The 22366-nt window shown below is 41.6% G+C and overlaps 1 protein-coding gene across 1 annotated transcript in view; it reads left to right on the forward strand.

The window, feature by feature from the left end:
• Vwc2 (von Willebrand factor C domain containing 2) overlaps positions 1–22366 on the forward strand; it is a 121761-nt gene that overhangs the window by 70936 nt on the left and 28459 nt on the right. The window lies entirely within an intron of this gene.

Here is a 22366-nt window from a genome sequence, read left to right on the forward strand (position 1 = left end):
GCAACCTCTTTCTGAGTGAGAACCCAGTTCATGTGACAAAAACATTGTTCATGGGGCTGGAGAGATTGCTAATGGATTAAGGGAACCTGGGGGTTGATTTTCTAGCTTCTTAGCACACTCCAGTCCCAAGGGATCTGCTGCCCTCTTCTGGCCTCCTCAAGCACTGCATAGACGTATATGCAAGCAAAACACACACACGCACGCACGCACACACACATTCTTCTTCGGATTGAAACTATATTGTTCACATTATATGTGGAATAAAATAAGCCACTACCACTGTTGTAGATTTTCTTTCTATGTTTGTGAGATAACGTCTTACTCTATAGCTTTGGAGGGCTTGGAACTCATCAATCCTCCCACGACAGCTTCTTAAGTGATGGGATTAAAGCTAAGAACCTCTTAGAGACTATTGTACATTCAACTCTTGTAAGTGATATTATTAGGATTACATGAGTATTTGCTACACACACACTAAAGTAAAATGTGCAGTGTGCATGCATGAGAAAATGGCTTCAGCAATTCCATCTCACAGCAGAATGATAGCTACTGCAAAGGAACTATTTTTTGGAATAACAATTTTTATTGGATTATTTTATTTAAATTTCAAATGTTATCACCTTTCCTGGTTTCCTGTTCATAAACCCCTTATCCCATCCCCTCTACCCCTTCTTCTATGAGGGTGTTCACCCACCCACCTACCCACCCCTCCCCGCCTCCCCGCCCTGATATTCTGCTACACTGGGGCATTGAGCTTTAACAGGACCAAGGGCCTATTCTCCCATTGGTGTCCAACACGGCCATATGCAGCTGGAGCCATGGGTCTGCCCATGTGTCTTCTTTGGATGGTGGTTTTTTAAAGCCCTGAATGTATATTTATCTATTGCAATGTATTTAAATAAATTCTGGCTATATTATTTATTTTAATAGTGTTTGTTTTGGTTTGGGGGTTTGTTCTTGTTGTTTGCTTGTTTGTTTAAGATCAGGGTCTCTACAGAAAAGGCTGGCCTGGAACTTACTGCATAGGCCAGTCTCATTCATGATATGCCAGCTTTATCCTCCTAAATATTGAGATTATAGGTGTGTACAACCATGGCTGGCTCTTAATTTACCTGGACATTTGTTCTTGGTTATGTTAGGTTTAGTTAAGGAAGTCTTGGGAAGACTTAAGAACGTTGGCACATGTTCGAGAACAAAATCAGGAAAGCAGTATTGAAGAAAGCTACTCAGGGCCATCACCGTGAACGCATGTCCTTATTTGTTTCTACAAACCATGCCCTCTCCCATCATGCATCAGTGAGTCTAAGAAAGCTTTGATCTGGAATAGTGTATATACTTGCACATGGATGGACATTAACATTATCGAGAATAAACATGGAGAATGATGTAATCATTTGTGCAACTCAATGTTGGTGATTTATACCCCCAAGCACTTTGAAATGAAGCAAAATTGTACAATAGGAATGTGGGCTGTGTGACTGTGTGGAGTAGAGTGGTGCCAGTTTGGATGAGCTACTGCGACCATCCAGAAAAGAACTGTGTTCCTCATGCTCTCACACTTACTGTCAGCTGTCTCCCAGCATTAATCAGTGTCTCTTCCATTTAAATTTCTTGCTTACTACAGGCAGTAAGATGCGTACTCCAGGGTCATTTCCAATATCACCCATACTCAGAGAAGTCCGCAGTAAGTTACAGTTGCACTTCTATTAGTAGGGCTGTTCCTGATGACTGCAGACATGACACGTACAGCACTCAGGCTACAGGTGAGAGGTATCAGGGCCAAGACTCTAGGGAGAGAAGAGGAGTGTTGCTCCTCACTGGGCTATGTAGGTGACATTGTCATTCTTCAAAAGATCAAAGGGTATTTCAGTAGTGAGCCCACAGTTCATGACGCATTTGGACTGCTGCCCAGACTACTTCAGGTAAAGTACTTCACCAAAGCAAACAAACACTCCTTAAATGAAGGATCACTTTTTGATCAATAGATCTATTTCACCAGGCATAGAAAAGGTTTTTCATCTGCAGTGCCCACAGTTCAGGCAGAACCCACGTTGTTATTTTCCTCGGCTAATTTCCTTCATATTTACTGATCAGGTGAACAGTTGTGAGTGGAGATCCCTCCAGGGTACAGCCGTGCGGTATTGGAAATGGGAGGGTATCTGCTGGGGTGTGGAACCATGGAAGGTCAATTGATTTGCCCCGATCCTTAGGGTGAGCACCCTAAAAAAATATAATGTTAAGTTGTCTGAAAAAAAAAATGTAACAAGTGTTTTTAAAAGCTATTTCAAATATTTTTTGGAAACATGGATGACAGAAACCAGTATCATTGAATCAAGCCATCTTATATTTTTTTAAAAAAAGCGTTCTTAGGAATGGTGTAGACCAAACCACCCATAAGGCAGGTCTCAGTGATTCTTCAGTCAAAATCTTTAAAGATCAGCAAAGAACAGCAGAAACTGGGTTTCTCACCCTCCCTCACTACCTCGCTCCCTGATCACTTGTTTGCTTAACTGCTCATCGTCTTCCTCATACCTCCAACATAGTGTCTGTGATCCTGACCAGATTCACCATGGAATCAGAGAAAACTTTTTTTTTAGTAATCTCAAGGTGGTTTTTTTTTTTAAATCAGATTTATGATTTGATTTCAAAGTATCACTGAGAGTTGGTGTCCTGAAGTTAGACAGATCTGATTTTGAAAAGTGATTTCTGTTTTAGGGTATTCGTCTTGGTCACAAAACCTCTGGCCTTCGATAAGAGCTAATTGATTTATTAGCATATAAGTTTTATAGGGGTGCCTTCCCCTGTCTCTGGTTTAGACAGACTCCCTCACTATCGGCCTTTTAAACAGTTACAGCACAAAACAGCACCGAGTTGAAAGCGAGCTGATGCTTTTATGATTGCAATCACTGGTGCTGGTTTTGGAATTACAGGTTGCGTGTTAACTTGCAAGATTCTACAGGAATCATGGATTTCCAACCTCTGTGCAGAATCCTAGAAAAATGTATACTTCAGTCTTCCGAGATGGGAATGGAGTAACTTGCCAAAAGCAAACTGTGGCCTGTGCCTGCTGGACCCATTGACCCCAATCACCGTTCTTTCTGTCCCTTGCCCCTTTCCCAGGACTTCTTTTTGGTCCTGTTCCTCAATCTATCAATAAGTAGAAGTTTACATCCCACGATGGCCCTGACTAACTGAGTAATGTAGAGTAAAGTTTTCCTAGGGAAGTTTTATTGGACAATCTTAGAAATGCATCATGCTTACGTTAGCTAACTGACAGAGCAAAGCCAGTTTATCTTGGCTTAAGCGGAACTCTGATGATGGGGAGGTTATTAACTAATCTTACCAAATACAAATGCCACCATGCTTTAACAGCCGACAAGTTAAAACTGTTATTTTCAAAAAGCCTTGTGCTTTCAAATCATCCAAACCACTATGGGAAATTCCCACCCCAAATCTATGACACCCAGTTAGTGTCTGAGTTAAGTCTGACCAAGTTGACCCTTCACCAGGCAATCCCAAATGTATTTAGACATCACTAATTCCCTATCTTTTGTTCACTTGTTCTCCATCAGCAAGAACCCCAAATGCAGGGTTCTCAACCTATGGTTTGTGACCTCTTTGGCAAACCTCTATCTCCAAAAATATTTTCATTAAAATTCATAACAGTAGCAAAATTACAGCTATGCAGTAGCAACAAAAATGGCTTTTATGGTTGGAGGTTAACACAACATAAGGAGCCACATTAAAGGGTCTCAGCATTAGGAAGGTTGAGAACCACTGCCTAACTCTTGCCCTGTGTCTCCTGCATCCAAATAGTTCCACAGCCAAACCCAGAAACCTTAGGGTGGTTCCTCTTTGCTCACAGATGCAATGGCCTTCCTCTGGAATTTTGCCTATTTTACCCTCTCAGTACCTCTGAGGTTTCTCCATCTGCCCGGCCTCCAGCTTTTTCCACCCATCAGCTTCACAGCAGCCACATTGATTTTTCTAAGATCAAACTCTTCTCACACCAGCACCCAGCTCACATCCTTGAGTGTCGTCCTTGTAGTGCCAGACGTAATATTTACACATCCCGCTTCTCATTCCTATACCTCTATGATCTGGCCACTAGCAGTCGTCAGCAATGTCTGTTTCCCAGCAGACAACCACCCCAGTTCCTCAGTGCGCCTGTGGCCCTGCTCTACTGGATCTCAAATCAGGCTCGTGGCTCTCTTCTGCTCTCCCTCCTCACATACTTCCTGGGCTGAACTTTAAACACCACATAAACTTTTTTATTTCAGCATCCATAGTGTCTAAAAAACAGAGCACCCAAAAGGTCTCAGGCTACATAAGGACTGAATTAACACACAGTTTCTAACCTAGGAATCCATATATTTCCCCCTCTTGATATCTACATAAACATCTCAGAGCATTATTATACAGAGGAGAAGGTTCCCCAATCATACTGTCATGATGGCAGTTTAACCCGGATGAAGCAAAGTATTATGATACAAATATATATTTTTTTCCTTGAAGGGATAATTAGCAGTTTGGCAGCTTCTTCATAGGAAGCTGGAAAGCTATAAAACTCTTACCTGCATAATTTAACCCAACTTTAAGTAGAAGGTCTGTGTGAAAAGGGTGAATGTCTTTTAAATGTGGCTTGTTACTTGCTGGGTGACAAAAAAGAAATGGCGAGTTATATAGATGGCTTTGTTTTAAGAATAATAAATCTTAAAATGCTCATTGCCAGGATGTAAGAATCCGTCAAAGCAGTGGTTCTCAACCTGTGGATTGTCACTCCTTTGGAGGTCAAACAACCTTTTCACAGGGGTCATCTACGACCATCACAAAACTCAGTTATTTACATTACAGTTTGTAACAATAGCAAAATTACAGTTATGAACTATCAGCAAAAATGATTTTATGGGTGGGAACACCACAACATGAGGAGCTGTATTAAAGGGTCACAGCATTAGGAAGGTTGAGAAGCACTGCCTTAAATGATGTAATATTAGGAAAAGATACATGTGAGTAATTTATAATGTTAAGTACTAGTCCGTATATAAGTGACATGTGAATTTCAGCAAATCGTTTGGTATCTATAATACTGAAGTATTCATATTTAACTTGGCATAGTGGTGTTACCTATATTGGAGTCTTATTGTTTAATGATCAAGGGTACAGAGCCTGTGCGGTGGTCCCTGACTATCACAGCTTCATTTTACCCTTCCTAAAGACATATTAGATGGTAGGACCCTGTAGGATGTTATAAGGTGAAGGCAGGTACAAGATAGAACGAGGCCTGTCATTGGAAGAGAAGGAAGGATGGGCAGGAGAAAGAGGAGGAGAGAGAGAGAGAGAGAGAGAGAGAGAGAGAGAGAGAGAGAGAGAGAGAGAGAGAGAGAGAGAGAGAGAGAGAGAGGTGGAGAACATGGAGGCTGACGTTAAGATTCCATTCTGTGTATTTACACGTTGTTATGAATATTCTCAAGGGATGGATATGTACAGGGCTTTGTATGTTTAGGTGGGCAATTATGTCTTATCAATCGGATCAAAGATTATTGTGTTGTGTGTTTTTTCATGTGGCAATTTAAGTTTAAGAGAGCATGTGGTGGCTGGAACACTGAGCCACCATGGAGTTAGGCTGTGTGTTTCTGCCACGGTGGCAGCCTGCCTTGGGAACTGGATGGGTAGAGAGATTGCTGCCAGACTCAGAGAGAGGCCTTCTGCAGTGTGATATGGGATGGAGCAGAGCCGGTGAGACAGCTAAATGAGATTAAGATATCTATCAGATATCTTGGGGCACTGCAGCGGCAGACATGGCAGGGTAAAAGGCAGCCTTTTTTAAAATTTACAACAGAACCTTTTTTTTTTTTTTTTTTTTTGCTCCTTGGGGTATGGTAATATCTCAGTATTGGGTAAGGTTAATATCTCAAGACAATTGTCACTGGAAGAGTTCCATTTACTCACACATATCAAAAGAAGTCAGGGGACAAATCTGGAAGCACAGATTGGTTACAAACCAAAGGCTGCACAGGGAAGACAGAATTACACCCTGAACTTCGACATCTTCAAGAAGAATAAGTGGCCAAGGTTGGTGTCTTAGGGTTCCTACTCCTGTGATTAGGCACCATGATCAGAGAGCAAGTTGGAGATGAAAGGGTTTATTGGCCTTAACTTGTACATTGTAGTCTATCACTGAGGAAACCAGGACAGGGACTCAAGCAGGGATGGTAACTGGAGGCAGGAGCTGCTACAGAGGCCATTGAAGGATGATGCTTCCTGGCTTGTTCCCCATGGCCTGCTCAACCTGCTTTCTTATAAAACCCAGGACCACCAGTCCAGGGGTGGCACCACCCACAATGTTTTAGGCCCTTCCCCAGCAATCACTAATTTAAAAAATGTCTTACATCTGGATCTTACAAAGGCCTTTTCTCATTTGAGGTTCCCTCCTTTTAGATAACTCTAGCTTGTGTCAAGTTGACGTAATACCAGCCAGCACAGATGGGCAAGCAGGCTTAGGACTGGCGAGTGGGAGAAAGTCAGCATGCTTAGGGTACAGGTCAGGGACTAGTTGTCTGGAATCTGTCTCTGCAGTCTAGTGAGCAGAGAAGGTGAAGAATCGTCCACAGTGAGACTCCCAAATGTTTGGGGTAGGGACTCTCAGGTGTAGACTGCCTTTGGGAATATGCTGATTTCGCAAAAGCGCTTCCTCCCAAGACAGCAAGCCCTGAATATAATAGTATCAGAATTCAGACAGTAAAGGATGAGTATTAAGTTGAGATGCTCCAAACAGAGCCTCAATACAAGTCCTAGCCACTGATGAGATCAGTCTTAAGGGGAGAGCTCTGCTACAGCACAGGTCCATTCTGTCTCTAGAGTGCTTAAGCTAGCCAGGTCAAGTTAGAGCTGGAGTGGTCAGGAGATTGGGGATGGGGTTTGATAGCATGTGGACTTTCCCATCTCAGGAGCAGACTGTTACACAGCATTATCTGCTGCGTGTGCAGTGCTTCTGCCCAGCTGAGGTGGGACCCAGGAGCTATTCCCCTGCTAGATGACAAGCCTGAGTGACTTGGTCCTCCAAGGATAAGAAGCAGTTGATTCACTGACCTCTGAGAAACCAGACCACCGACCCGGAACACAGTACCCTAGCACCCCTTTGTATCTGTTTTTGAGCCATGATACCTAGGGTGATATAGTCTTGTGTAATACGCACCCAGTGGCCTCAAAAGTTGAATAACACTCACGTTGTCCTATTTTCCAGTCAGCTTCTCTACAGCTTCATCCAGGAACCATCCCCCCCCCTTTTTCCAGTTTGCAAACTCCTGCCAATAAATATGTGTAGACGAGTGCTCTGCGTCCAGCTTTTGCATCTCCGGATTCAGCCGACCGTAGCTGGAGAAGATCTGCAGCAGCAAATAAAAAGAAAAAAAAGAGTCTGCACTGAGCATCTACAGATTTTTGTGTCTCTCTTCCATAAACAACACAGTGTGGAAGCTAATTACATAGCATTCCTGATGTATCCAGCATTTCCAATAATCTAGAAATGATAGACAACATAGGGGGGTAGACCTTAGTTCTCTGTGCAAACGGCACCATTATATAAGGGACTTGAGCATCCACAGAGTTTGCTTTCCATGGGGGATCCTGAGACTAACCCTCCATGACAGCTATGCATCTGTGGTTCAGTGACTGCCACTTTCAATTTCCTCAGAACACCTATGCTCAACATCTTCCCTGTGAAAACACATATTGTCTTTTATGTCAGTGATATAACTTTATTTCTGTTAACTGTTCTTTGTTCTTTAAGTTATTTGTATTCTCTAAATTATGGACATTAAAATATACAGTCAACAAAACGAGTGTGCTGATAGATTAGTAGATCAGAAAGGAATTTAGCCAGAATACGTAGAAATGGCTCAATAGTCAAGAGCACATACTGTTCTTGCAGAGGTCATGAGCTCAGTTCCCAGTACCCATCTCACACAACTTAGATCTCCTTGTAACTCCAAGTCCAGGAGAATCTGATGCCTTCTGTAGGTATCTGTAGAAATGTATGTATACTGCCCCACATGTAAAATAAATATTTTAAAGAAATGAACTGGCCAAATGTTCTAGTTCTACAAATGTTTTAGGGGTTTCTGGATTCCATATCCTTTTCATAAAGAGCATTTGGAATGCTCTACATTGGAATTATCTAAAATTTGGCAGATGCAGACACTCTCCTCTGCTCCAATTTTCCAAGGATGACTTAATGTTCTCACAGTAGCTCATACTTCGTAAGCCCAGATGTAGGTATCTTCTCCTTAGAGACAAAGAGCGGCATACCTTGATTATATAATGCTTTTGCCTTTTACAAACAAACTGCTACTTAATAATCTGCTCAAAAGTCATTGTTTAAATAAACTGGGCCGAGAGATCCCTGGGGACCGGATGTACTGCAGATATCTGTGCATCGCCAGTGCTGCTGCAGGCTCGGAGCATGGTCCCTGTAACTGGGGAGAGAGTTGGGAGGGGCTCCTTGAAGCCTGACATGTGGGGTGCAGCCCATCTCAAGACTACCTCTGTGTAGCCAATTTACCCATCTGCTTCTGCTGAAGGCAAATTTCAGCCATGACAAACAAGTGCCCTGCATTTTACTGTGCTTGTCTACTCAATCAAGAATCTTTCTACTATTTGAGACACTAGATCTAGCCTAATGCTGCCCATGTACCTTCACTGTGCGCTAACTGTCTGTTTGGTTTCAAAGAAACTCTATTTTAGCAGAACCCTGAGGATGTGTCCTTAGTGATAGCCAGTTTGCTCTGTCCTCTGTTTACTAAATATGACTCCTGCTCTTATTGGATGTTAGAGAAACATCTGTTTTTCTTGATCATGGAGGCATTAGAGGCCTGTAAAAGGGAATAAGAAGATTCTTGGAAGACTGAACATATTGCCAAACATTGTAGACAGGAAGGCCGACTACTCCACACTAGCACAGTGAACGGACTGAGTGTAGGGCCTCGGCAGAGAGCACAGGAAGACCCAGTCCACTACTTAAGTGGGGAATGCAAGTCAGGGTATAACACTCAAAAACATGTTCCTCATTCCACTGTAGGAGACAGATTTTTCTGTCTACTTCCTAAGGATTTAATAATTAAGTATATGAAATAAGCTAAGGATAAGAAAAAAATTGTATAAATTAGTTTATGTGCATAGGTTCAGATCAGTTTGGGAGACCCAGTCTTTCTGCAGATCTCTCCCAAGCCCAGCATCCCTAGAACTATGGTAGACATGCTGTCATCTGCACAAGATATAGATGGGTGTTGGACGTCACTCTGTCCAAGAGTTATGCTTGTTTCTCATGTACACCCATGTCTGTAAGCAGTTGTGAGCACACACACGCACACACCATCATCATCACCACCACCACTACCACCATCAACTTCTACATAGATTTTACTGGGCAAGGTTAGAACCAATTTCATATCCCATAAACAGAGACATAGTGTGAAAAAATGCTAATGTTAGACAGCATGCCTGTCCAAAATGTCTAACCTATATGACTTCCCAAGTTAATATACTTTACACAAATACCGGCTATTACATCATCAGCAAATTTGCATTTGTGTATTCATTCAGCAGAGTTGAGCTGATATTTCTTGTGCTGAGCTAGCCAGAGAGTACAGCAGACCTTAGAACAACTTGATATGGATGCTGTGGGAAATGTTGGGGAGAAAGAACTGTGACAAAATTACCCCAACCTTAGCATTCATTCTTAGCTTAAATTCATTCTCTGGCAGGTTTTAAGGCAAAGTTTGGACTCAAGGTCTTGACAAGCAGCCCTTCCTTCCTCCTGGACATTCTGAAGGGAATCTTCCATGGCCATCAACCATCTTTGGCTTCCCACTCTGTGGCAACGTTGTTCTTATCTCCCCTTGTGACTTCTTTTCTCATGAAGATACTTGGTGATTTAGGGCTACGTGGGTCATTCAGGAGATCTTGTATGAAAATTGTTCACTTTATTCTGTCTGTAAACACATTACAAAGAAGGCTTCACTGATGGGTTCTAGGTGGAAATACATTTTTGAGACACCATGTTAATGGTTAATCTTAATAATCAACTTGATGGGGTTGAGAGCCACCTCAGGTGCTTACTTCTGGGCATGTATATGAAACTCTTTCTAGAAAGTTGTAACTAAGTGGGGAAAGGTCAAACCTAAATGTCGATGGTACCGTCTAACAGGCTGGGCTCCCAGACTGAATTAAAAGGGGAAAGTGGAAAAGCCAGCTGAGTGTTAGCATTCATCTCTCTTTTCCGCCCTTACTGTGATACAGTATGATCAGCCTCCAACTGCTATGCTCCTTGCCCACCGTGATGAACTGTGCCATCTCAAGCTATGAGCCAAAATAGCCATCCCTTCCTTCCTTAAGTTGCTTTTGCCAGGTATTTTGTGGCAGCAGAAGCAACAACAATAGCCCATTTGACCCAGCTGGTGTGCCACACAGCAGCCTGGGATTTAAAGTCTAACAAGAAGAAAGAAGATTCCTTACTTAGCACTATGGAGTAGCCTGATTTCAATTGCTGTGATAAAAATCCATGATTAAAGGCAATTAGGGGAAGAAAGGGTTTATTTCAGCTTACACTGCCAGGTCACGGCACATCAGCACATCATTGAAGGACGTAAAGGCAGAAACTCAAGACAACAACCTTCAGGCAGGAAGCATGGAGGACCACTGCTTTCTGACTCATCCTAGTTAGCTTCCTTATGCAGTCAGACTCACCCACTTAGGGATGCTGCCATCTATCCTTGGGTCCTCCCAATCATCAATCAAGACCTGATCACAGTACAACCTGATCTAGGCAATTTCTCAATTAATTCCTCTTCCCAGATGACTCTAGATTGTGTCAAGTTGACAATGAAAGCTAACCACCACATCTAGAAGTGCCATGCAGCAGGATGTGACTGAAGATAGCCCAGGGAATGGCATCAAAGATGAAAAGAAGAAAAAAAACATACTGGAAAGAGGCTAGATCCATGCAACTAAATTCATGCACAACACAGGTTCTCCTCTCACTCCTCTAGATATCCCCTCATGTTTATTCTGATGAATCCTAGAGAGTTTGACATTCCCACTCCCTCTAAGTCATTCTTGCATGCCTAGAATAAAAATTGGATCCATGATACCATGCGCTGCATAGCCAGAGCACTGGGAATCAGGCAAGGATTGCAAGTTCTTGAACTTCCTTCTACTGATCCCTACTCTGGAGAGTGGATACTGATGACCCAGACCCTGTGGCTAGTCCCTCCCAGTGACCTCTCAGATAGAGAGTCAACCTCCAGAGAATCAGGGTCGCACCATCCTTGACCAATGGGTTGTGATCTCTAAGGACTAAGGATATGAGTTCTGATGAGACCAAGGTTGCCATTTAGAAGAAGAGGCAAAGGCCAGTGGCCATCCTTGAAGTGTGTACCCTTACTGCACAGTACATTCTCTGGGTCAGCACTTGCCAGAAGTCTATTCATAGTTTGAGCCTTTAGGACAATGATTCCTTTCCATATTTTAACCAACCCTTTATAAATACTTTAAAATTGAAGTGCAGAAGATCATCTGTGAGACAGTACTACGTTGTGGTTCTTGTGTTGTTTTGATATTGTAGTGTTTTGAGAAGTAATGGGGTAGACTGAGGAGTTTTGTTACCATGGTGTATTAACCAGGGTCCTCTAGAGGAACAGAATTCATCAAAAGAATATGTACATATAAACACACATATATATGTACACACACACACACACACACACACACACACACACACACACACACACACACGTTTTTCCAGTCCATAAGGCTGACTGTTCCAGCTGGTCTTCAGTATATACTAGATTCCAAATAGGCTCTAATGCCAATGAAGAGCATAATCCAAAAACAACAACAACAACAAAAAAATCATGTCGTCCATGTCCTTTAAATAGTCTACCACCAGAAGGTGTGGCCCAGATTAAAGGTGGAAACTCCCACCTCGAGATCTAGGTTAAAAGTTATCTTCTCACTTCAAATAATTCTGTGCCCAGCCACGAAGTTCCACTTAATTCCAAATGTAGTCAAATTGACAACCAAGAATAGTCATTACCCCTGGTATGACTGGACTCTCAAGAGGTCATCCTGTAGACTTTTAATTTTAAATTTCCCTTGTTTACTTTCTTACAAAGACTGACCCCTCTCTTTGCCCTCAAACTTTGAATAGTCATCCATGACTTGGACTGACTCGCCATCTAGTGCCCGAATCCTTCAACTACACATTCAGATGAAAGCTGCTTTCTAGTCAGAACCATGGCTGATGTTGACAATAGAAGGAATGGGTAGGAGAACTAAGTTTTCCTAAGAAGCCAATCAACTTTACCATGGTCCAGCATCCTAATCTTTATCCTCCATCTCTTCATAACTCCGTAGTTAAAAATGTAACATCATTAGCAAAGAATGGAAGCAAAGGCCACAGGAACACAGCACAGCACAAATCTTGTTCAAAGACAGAGATGGCTAAGGTGACAGTTACGGAAGTAGAGCAAAGGAGCATCAATAGGAAAAGTGGCTAGGTTGAGCTTTTATTTGCCATAGGCTAATTCTTGAAAGTGAAGCCCTGCATGCTTAGACTAATACTGTTGGGCCTGAACTGATTAAGGTAGAATCTGAGGACTGCACTGTTGAGTTAATCCATCATTATCTTAACATGATAGAGCGTACACAGTCCTATACACAGTATGGTATTGTCCTGAGTGTTGTAGGTGGCAATCCCACCATGACACATATTTGTGCATCTAAGCAAACCTGAATGAAAAAGGTGCATAGAAGTTACTAAGCCATAGTAATAAATATCTCAGCTCCACTGTAATCTGTGGGTACTCTGTTGCATATTTTGTCACTGAACTAAACCTTCTTACGTGGCACATGATTGATGCCACTTCCATTTGAGGGGGACAAAGCATTCTCAGCTTTCTTCTTTAAAATTAGAAAAGTAAATGTGTCCCTTCATAAAGCCGTTAATGTAAAAATAAAAATTGATCATGGGCCTCCAAACTCTATTTACCTTAGGTTCTTAATAACTGCCATATAATTTGGTCCCTAGGAAGAACTTTTTTTATTTCATACATGCCCTTGTCTCAGAAACCTGGATGCATTTGGCTATACATATTGGAGAAAATGTCGGGCTATAGTTTAATGGTATATTTTATTCTTTTCTGTTCTTTAGTGATCTTACCACTGCTGGAGGTTACGTTCCATTTGCTACAGCATTGCTTGTTGTGGGGTGCAAAGCTTGACAAGGACAAGTTGTCACTTCTCAGTACTCATTAATGACCAGAGAGTGAGCATCCAGTACAGTCACAGGATCAGCCAGGTGGAGGGAGGACAGATGGATCCTGGAGTAAAAGAGGACAGACCTTAGGAGACAGGAGAGGCAGGCTCACTCTGGATGAGTTCAAGGACAGAGAAGAGGAGGGTAAAGCTTATTACATTCATAGAGTTTTGTGCATCATGACACCTTAATATTTAATGAATAAATGAGTAAATGACATTTTGTCATGATTTATGATTCTTTCAATATGCTGTCATAGTTAATTTGCTAGCATTTTTTGAGAATATTGAGTCTACACTAATTGTAAATACTTTCTCATGGTTATCTTTGATGTCCCTGTATGTCTGTGTGATTGTGGAATGTTGGTCCCTGTGACCAACTGCCAGTAAATAAATGATCTCCTTTCTTCTAATATGTGGAAGAGTTTAAGCAGGATTTGTGATAATATAGACCCTATGGCTGAACACACCTTGTACCTTGGATGCATAATACAGAAAAATCAATGTGAAATTGTACTGAAGGCTTTTTCTCTGGTGGTTACCTAGCCCAAGAATGTGCTGTGTAATCTGCATGGAGAAAAAGGTATATATGTATAGTTACAGCAATAATAAACCTAGTTCTTAACTGTTGTTTGGATTAGCCATTTTGACATCACAGGTTTTAAAAAAAGGTGTCTCTGTTTCTTCCTCAGTGGGCATATGTGCTGCCTGTTTCTTGGAATCCATTTCATTCAGGTTACATGGTCAGTGGGAGAGGGCGTGGCCATGCTAGTACCATGTGATGTTTTTTGTTCCTGTGAGTTTCTACTTTCACTCCTGATTAAGGTAATTTTGATCTCTGTAGCTTCATTGTTCGAGATGGAGGCTCTTATATTTTTCCAGTATTACAAAGTGATTTTTAGCTTTGATTTATCTCTTGTTTTTCTGCCCTATGCTCTAATTTTTATAGCTTCCAGGCTTCCAGACATTTCTATTGGAAGGACAAAGAAAGAGCAAATAAAAGGTTTACACACACTCTCCTTCCCATTGAAAATGACATCAAACTTTTGTATGCTTCTGATTTTGTTGGTTTGAGACATACCTTGTTACTCGGGCTGATCTCAAGGGTTTTTATTGCCTCACCGTGTTGAGCGATGGGATTTCAGGCAAGCACTTCCATGCCTGGCTTGCCTTATTCTTGACTCAGCATTTGCAGGCTTGCTATAAACCGTGGACTACCTTCCACGTCTCTAACAAAACTGGTTCTGACAATTCTTCCTGGCTTCACAGTGATTCTGTGGAGGGGACGGTAGGTTGCAGCTGTTTTGCTGCCATCATGTGTAACTGTTTGTAAAGACTTGGTTCTAGCAAGTAGCTTTAAAGAATGATTGTATAGAATGAGAGTACTTTTAACACTGACTTTACAGGATATTCCTTGAGATCCGTGGTTAAGGGCAAAGGCTTTTTGACAAGTGAGTTGGGCTGAAAATTACAGACGTGGAGCAAAGCACAGACTGATTCTCCCCTACCCATTTTGTAAGCTCAAAAGATGAGTGATTTAAATGTTTGACTTCAATTTTCTCAGCTTCGTTCATTTCTGTTGCTGACAGACTACCACATGCTGAATAAACTATTCAAAAAAGAAGTTTATTTTGTCATGGGTGAAGCCCAAAGTTGCAAGGGCACATCTAATGATGTTCTCCTTGCAAACAGACTCCTAAGGCACTGTTGGGAGCCACATGTCAAGTAACAAGAAACACATGGCTTTTACAACATATCCACTCTTCAGATAGCCCATTAGTCTATTAATCACGTGAACAAATTAATACATTTGTAAGGGCAGTGCCCTAATCACTTTTTAGAGTTCGTATCTGGTCCCACTTCCCTCATAAAAAGTATCAAATCTCAATATTGACACTGGAACTGGTGGAACAGGAGCAAAGCTACCAGTTACATCTGTAACATATCTGACTTTGTGCTTTCATACATCTTGCCTTTGTCATTCTGCCCAAGGCTATTTCTTCCTGAGAATCTGTTGCCTTCTCAAGACAGGTGTAAAATATGTTTCAGTCTTCCACCCTAGTGAGTCCTGGGGTATCCACCTTTCCCAAATTCTGCATTTAAACTAAACAGCTTACACTTCCTTATTGTGTGACTCCTTGGCATGTAGAGTATTAGCCATAGGTGAGAGAGAAGCCAACACCTTCTCAGATCCAGAATTTATCTGTATTCTATCAATTGTCATTGCTCCAGATATCAACTGTGCCAACTGTTTCACCACAGCTGACCTAACAGGTTATTTTACCAGTTGCTTTCCCAACATCTATGTTGTGTCCAGTCATAAAGCTAATTTTCCAGGTCATCTGGGTGACAAACGCAATTACTGAGTGTCTCAGTCAGGGTTTCTATTCCTGTACAAACATCATGACCAAGAAGCAAGTTGGGGAGAAAAAGGTTTATTCAGCTTACACTTCCATGTTGCTGTTCATCACCAAAGGAAGTCAGGACTGGAACTCACACAGGTCAGGAAGCAGGAGCTGATGCAGAGGCCATGGAGGGATGTTACTTACTGGCTTGCTTCCCCTGTTTTGCTCAGCTTGCTTTCTTATAGAACCCAGGACTACCAGCCCAGGGATGGAACCACCCACATTGGGCTGGGTCCTCCCCACCTTGATCACTAATTGAGAAAGTGCCTTACAACTGGGTCTCATGGAGACATTTCCTCAGGGGAGGCTCCTTTGTGATAACTCCAGCTGTGTCAAATTGACAAACAAAACCAGTCAGTACACTGAGGCACCCTCATGTGCAGGCACTTTGCAAACCTCTGCTTCCATTCCATTTGCTATGTAGCACATAGATCAAAGCCAGTTGAACAAGAAAGTCAGACTTAACCAATAGGGAGCTAGATGCCAGTTCTTGATGGAAAAAAGTTCTGACTAGTTCTGGTGTCCTGCCCAGGTGCCTAGTTTGGGGCATCATTTGTGAGAAGGAGGCAATTCACAGAGGTAGCCACTTCTGAAGATGCTCAAACTTAGCTGACTGGAACACTTATAGAAGCTGCCCTTTACTGTGTTTGGGGCATGTGATTGGGGAGTTGGATCTGTTTGCTTCCTTTCAACCTGGACATTCCAAGATGAAAGAAGCCCGAGACAGCAGTAATAGCAGTAAAACAAAGCTACCATTTCTCTGAGTACATGAAGACTAGCATCGTCTCTGTCAGTGAGAGAACTGTAAATGAGGCTATGGACCAAAGATGGTTTATTCGGGAGCTGTCCATTTGTCTGTGCCCTTCCTAATGCAGAGCAAGATGGCTCAAGACATTGAAATAGTAGCACATCTCCGCAGAGGGGGTTTGCTCTTCAAAGACGGAACTCACAGAAAAGAGGATGAGGAAACCCTTCCTCAGGCAGCTTCCTAGGAAGAATTCAAGCTTTGTTATTCTTTACAAACTCCAAAAGGAAATCACATTACAAAATACAAACGCACATATATTTACAGATATTTCAATCCTGAAGCTTGCTACCCCAAAAGGGGGTCAGGAGACCATCAGAAAGGCAGATTATTTATTCATTTAGTGTCAGAGTTTGTTCTTTTGCAGAGGAGCAGATTTAAGAGAGTGAAGTATAAACAGTCCTGGGTCTGTAAGAGGTAGAATTCAAAAGTTTCAACCCAACCCTATGTATTCTGATTTCCCAAGAAATAAATACAGAAGGAGAAGAAGAGGAGAAGGAGGAAGAGGAGGAGGAAAAGAAGAATAGAAGAACTTTGAGTCTTTTAAAGCCTCTAGTGTCTACAGCAACATTGAATGTGTGTGTGTGTGTGTGTGTGTGTGTGTGTGTGTGTGTGTGTGTGTGTGCACGCACATGTGCTCTCAACTTAAGGTAAGTGCATCATTTATGAAGAATACACAAACAATTCTCCCTGTGCTATTGTGCCCCCCGCCACTGGGCTTCTATGTTTTAAGGTAGCATAACTGGTGCCATTTATGTAGAATTTAGAGAAAGAATTGCTTTTTTGAGAAAGAGGTAGAGACTTTCCTTTCAAACCCCTAGAAATGGATTGTTCTTGTTTTGTCAAGCTTGTTTTATAAGTGCTTCAAGGTATCAATCAAGGGCTCTCTTACTTGATCATAAATTGGTTGGTAATGACATTTATTTTGTGCCTATGAGATGAAACAAATTTAATTCAGGGCCACTGTGTCTACTTGGGGAGACATTTATTCTTTCATTCATGTCCCCTGAATATTTTTGGAATACTAATTATGGGCTCAAACTCTTTACCAGAGCCAGGCCATAAATGTGAATAGAACATCAGTGCTCACAGCTTTGGACAGGGGGCGGATGCTGCCCATATTCCATATGTGTAATTATTATAGATTGTTTGCAAAGTACACAGGGAAGGGGAGCAATGACTGCCGTCTGAGATCCAGGGAAGCACGGGAAAGGAATGAATACTAAGCAAGTCCTGACGGTCCATGGGGATGGGGCCATTATAGAAGGATAACATACACAAATCAAGAATTAGACCGTTACAGGTTCGTCTTATAAATTAGGGTTATTGTCCTTGTATCATGGAATGTTTAAGATTTAGTCATCCTACATATCTTATTTAATTTATCTGAGTACATCAAGAGTTAGGGCCAGCCTATGATAAGTGTCTCAAAAAAACCAACATAGGGGAATAAATTAAACAAAATAAACCATGACCTCCCAAAGAATCTATTATTTGTGGATGGGTGAAGCCTGACGATAGCAATGTTGTAAAGCAAAACAGTTTTCCTAAGCTGAAGTGAGAAAATTAAATTAAGCCTAACTTGTCTACTCATACAGCATATGAAAAAGACGTCTGCAAAAATGCTCATATATGTTTTATTAATGATATGCTCAAACTGGAAAACTGTCCCAGTTCCTTTCAAGAGAAAAAAAGATTGCAGCCTGCCATATGCACATTTCAGCAGGCTACTCAGTATCAAAGCGAATGGTGTGCTTGTTATATGTAAGACACAATAGCATCTCCCTAATATACTTGGTAAAAGAAGCTTAAAACAAAGATGTGCATGCTTCTGCTAAGTCGAGGTTCAAGAACACGTCAGTAGAATGGTCAAGGCGCAAGATGGTGTTGATTGAGATGGAGAAGGACAATAAATAAAGCTTATGTTTTTCCTATATGATGACTGAGGTTTACATCTACACATGAGTATCACTAAGCTATAGGACTTACACCTTTATGGTATATAAAACTAAGAACTTTAAAAGAGGAACAGATAACAGCACATGGTTGAGTAAATGAATATAAGACATGTCCTAAGGATAGGACCTTCATACCTGCTCAGGTGAGTGGAGTTTCAGTTGTCATATCCAGCAAAGACCCAGAATAGACTCTGCTTCTAGAGCAAGAAAGCAAAGCCATGGTACTATCTTGAGTGGACAATAAAAAAATCTCTCCCCACTCTTCTGACCATTGAAAATAGCATGCTGAAAGGGATCGGATATAGATCTCTCCCGAGAGACACATCTATAGCATATCCAATACAGAGGTCAATGCTAGCAGCAAATCACTGAACTGAGAATAGGACACCCTTGGGGGGAATTAGAGGAAGTATTATTGAAAGAGCTGAAGGAGCTTGCAACCCCATAAAAACAACAATGCCATTGGAGTTGTACCATTCTAACACCAAATAAAGTTGACTTTTAACCAAAAGTCATCAAAAAAGATAAGGAAGGATGCTTCATGTTCATCAAAAGCTTGATTTACCCAAGATGCAATCCACAGACCACAGGAAGCTCAAGAAGAAGGATGACCAAAATGCAGATGCTCCCACTCCTTATTAAAAGGGGGAAAATATTCATAGGAGGGGATATGGAAGCAAAGTTTAGAGCAGCGACTCAAGGAATGTCCATTCAGAGCCTGCCCCATATGTGGCCCATATATATATACAGTCACCAAAACTAGATAAGATTGACAAAACTAGAAAATGCATGCTTAAAGGGACCGGATATAGTTCTCTACTGAGAGATACATCCAGAGCATGTCCAATCCAGAGGTCAGTGCTAGCAGCAAACCACTGAACTGAGAATAGGACCCCCTTGGGAGGAATTAGAGGAAGGATTGAAAGAGTTGAAGGAGCTTGCAACCCATAAAGACAACAATGCCAACCAACCAGAGCTTCAGGGACTAAACCACTACCGAAAAGACTATACATGGACTGACCCAGGGCTCCAACTGAATACGTAGCAGAGAATAGCCTTGTTGGGGCACCAGGGAAAGGGGAAGGAAGCCCTTGGTCCTGCCAAGGTTGGACCCACAGTGCACGGGAATGTTGGGGGGGGCAATAAAGGGGGATGCATGGGGGAATACCCGTATGGGGAAGGAGGAGGGAAGGCAGTGGGGGCTTATGGACAGGAAACCGGGCAGGGGAATAACCTTTGAAATGTTAGTAAAGAAATATATCTAATAAAAATTTTTAAAAAAGCACTTCCCTCAGACTTTCAGTTTGGGAACAAGGCCTGGAGAATTATTCCTAGAATTACTAAAGACCACTGGTGAAAATTGGAAGGCCAAAGGATGGCAAGAGCAATAGTAGAGTGGACACAGTAAACAGCAAGGAGCAAAGGCAGGTGCAAGAAAGGGAGCCCACCACTTGGTATTTGGGTTGTCACAAGAAGATGCTGCCCACTCTGGAGGAATTTCTCCCTGACCTCAGATACTCTCTCTGGGAAATATTATCACATATTCACCCTAAGGCGTATATCTTAATTGACTTTGGGTCCAACAAAATTGATAACCAAGATTACCCATTACAGTCACCCAAAGTCAAGGTGCTAATAAAGAATGTGTGACAGGTGAGCTATTTGTGGCCCAAGAGAGGCAACAGGAAAACTGTTCAACAACAGATGCAAGCATTTCCTAGCAGATTTCTCCACAAATTAACTTCTTTTAGTCAGTTTTAGCTGTCAACTTGGCATAACCAAGTGATGGAGTCTCAAGCAGTGGGTTGAGGGCACCCTTTAATTGCAGAGGCCTATCAGCATATCTGTAGGAAGCCATCTTCTTGGTTCCTGATTGGTTTAGGAGGACAAGATCACTGTGGGTGGTTCCAGCCCTGGAAATTTGAGCCTAGCTATATAAAAATGGTTGCTTAATAGAAGCAGTTAGTAGTAGTTATTCCTCCAGCTCCTGCTCTCAGCTTCCTTCTGTGAGCTCTGACCCCAGCTTCCCTCAGTGGTGGATTGTAACCTGTAGGGCAAATAAACTATTTCCTCTCCAGTTTGCTTTTGGTCATGGTGCTTATCACAACAAGAAGGATGCTATAGCACAGCTGACAACCAATAGCGATAAAAATATAATGAAAAATACATACCATGGAAATATTTTATAGAATCAATAGCTTCGTTGATGGAACTGTAAGGCTTTGAATTAACAGGTCATTAAAAGTAAACTTCAAAATTCACTTTTAAAGCATATAGAAAGGTATAAGAAATAAGATGGAAAAGGTATAAAATTTTATAACAACTATTATGTCTTAAAAATAGAATATATTTTCCCAAATTTTAGTTTCAAATTTTTGTTTATTTCTGACAATTTGTGATGTATATTTAGCCCCTTACCGTCTCCTATCTTTCCCCTCCTTCCACTTAATGCCTTCTCAATTAGCCCCCCTACAATTTCCACGTCATCTGTTTTTTTCCATTGAGTTTATTTGCAGTTGCTTGCTCTATGAGCTTGGGTAGGGGTTACTTTCTGAGGCCTGGGCAACTTACCAGTGATTACCTTTGAAGAGAATGACATTAACTCCCCTCGGCAGCCATTTACTGCTAATGCTATTTTTCTGAAAGGTAGGAGATCACTTCTGTGATTTTGTCCTATCTATGATGGAATTTTGAAGGTTCCAGGCTAGCACACATCTTATTCAAGTATCCATGACTTCCATGCGCATGATGGCAACACCCAATTCTGTATCCATGGAAACATTTCACAGAATTCTTTCTCTCTCCTGGCTCTTCTATTCTTTCATGATGTCTCCTAAGTCTTGCAAATCTGACTTGGGTCTCAGGTCTCAACACTCACTTTTTCTCCAGGCTTTTACCAGAAATGAGTCTCTGTATGGATTTCCTGTTGCCAAGTGCATAAAGGAGGCTCTCTGTCCTAGACTCAGAGTGTCACTAGTCTATATGTATAAACATAAATATTTAGAAGGCAGTTTGGCAGCACATCCATTTATCAGAACAATCGTAATACTCCCCGCTACACATACACACTCCGGGCTAAGGATTTCTCAGGCCATTGGTTGTAACCAGGTTTACAGATTCAGGTTTGTATCTCCTCCCATGGATTGGGTCCCAAATCCAATCAGAAGACAGTTTGTTGCTTTCTAAATGGACATGCCACTATTTCACCATCAGGGATATTTTGCATTGCACATCAGTATTATAGCATGTAGGGTTCACAGTAGGGTAACATTGACCGTGTCTTTTAACTCCCGGTAGACTGCCTAGCACATGGCAGCATTATGAAAGCTTAACCTGCAGAAAATATCTAGCTTAGTTCAGACTTGATCTCTCCATGTCCTACAACCAAGGGTGCGGTGTCTTCAGCCACAGAGACTGACCTTGAACCTCTGCTGGGTAACAAAGAGCAATGAAGATGCTGTACAGTGTGGTGGGAATATTTAGGACTTCTCTGCAAATAAGCTATGGAGTAGTAAGTATCCTGTATCTGGAATTGTGATTTTCCTTTACAAATCTATGGCTTATGGAAATGGCTTGATCCAACCTCTGTTCCAAGCTCTTTCAAAATTCGTTTATAAAATAGTAGGTTTCTATATTTTTAAAATTTTTTGTTAAACCTTCTCCTGTACCCCCATCCCTACCCCCTATTCCTCCATCTCCATTTAAATTTTTTATGACTAATATTTCTCCACGATTACTGTTATATTCTGAATTTTATTACTTACCCTTACCTTTTTAATGCCTCACTACTGATCCATGCCTCTGTTTTGCTTGCTGGTCTCAATAACAATTTCTACAACCTAACCAGAAAAATATTAAAATTCAAAGCTAGAATCTCCATAAGA

The sequence above is a fragment of the Rattus rattus genome, chromosome 11 (assembly GCF_011064425.1).
Source record: "Rattus rattus isolate New Zealand chromosome 11, Rrattus_CSIRO_v1, whole genome shotgun sequence".
Classification (NCBI taxonomy): Eukaryota; Metazoa; Chordata; class Mammalia; order Rodentia; family Muridae; genus Rattus; species Rattus rattus.